Raw genomic sequence first — 1,005 nt, 5'->3', positions numbered from 1 at the left:
CTTCCTTCCTTCCTTCCTTCCTTCCTTCCTTCCTTCCTTCCTTCCTTCCTTCCTTTTGAGTCAGTTTATTACCCAGACTGGAGTGCAGTGGTGCAATCACAGGTTACTGCAGCCTCAATTTCCCAGGTTTGAGCAATCCTTCCACCTCTGCCTCCCAAGTGGCTTAGACTACAGGCATGTACACCATGCCTAGATAATTTTTCTATTTTTTGGAGAGATGGGGTTTTGCCCTGTTGCCCAGGCTGGTCTTGAACTCCTGGGCTCAAGTGGAGTTCACATTGAGTTCACTCAAGTGACAATCACTTCTTAATGTGACTTACCAAAACAAAATACAATAAAAATATTTGGATGTGAGTATTCCGTATGAAATGATAGTCCTCATTAATTTGCAAATGCATTCTTTGGACTATTCAGGTCATTAAGGAAAAGTCAAAAAGATATTTCTAACACTGCATTTGTTTCCTAGATGAAATGCATCATATCATAACAAACAGTCTTTGGGTTACAGAGAATACTGAACTTGTGCTTTGCCAAAGTAAAGAGTAATGTCAACAGTTTCAATCTCACCTGAAAGAATTTATCAGAAAAAAAAAAATATATATATATATATACACACACACACAGCCCATTTGTACTATTCATGGTAGTTATGTTCTTTAAAGTCTCTATGAACACTGAGTTAGTGAATACTAAACAATTGCTCCTAGGGGAAACACAGGGATAAGTTCCCGGCAGCCTCTGGTCACATTTTTATCAACTGATCAATACATAACTTTCTTCTATGTGTGTTTTTTGTTTAAAGAGGCTTTATTCAGTATGTATTGTTGATACATTAGCTTTGAACTCACACCCCAAATGCTATAGCTCATAAATGAGCAAAGCTTATCAAACACATGCATTTTCTACATAAGGCACATCACAGTTTACTTGTGCCTAAGAATATTAGAGAGTGTTTCAGGATTATGCCTGGGGCCATTTTAAATAGTAAAACTATGAACAAAAAGA

The sequence above is a fragment of the Sapajus apella genome, unplaced genomic scaffold, assembly GCF_009761245.1.
Source record: "Sapajus apella isolate SASKATOON/1434 unplaced genomic scaffold, GSC_monkey_1.0 scaffold6, whole genome shotgun sequence".
Taxonomy (NCBI): Eukaryota; Metazoa; Chordata; class Mammalia; order Primates; family Cebidae; genus Sapajus; species Sapajus apella.
Note: the sequence above shows the minus strand (reverse complement) of the source record.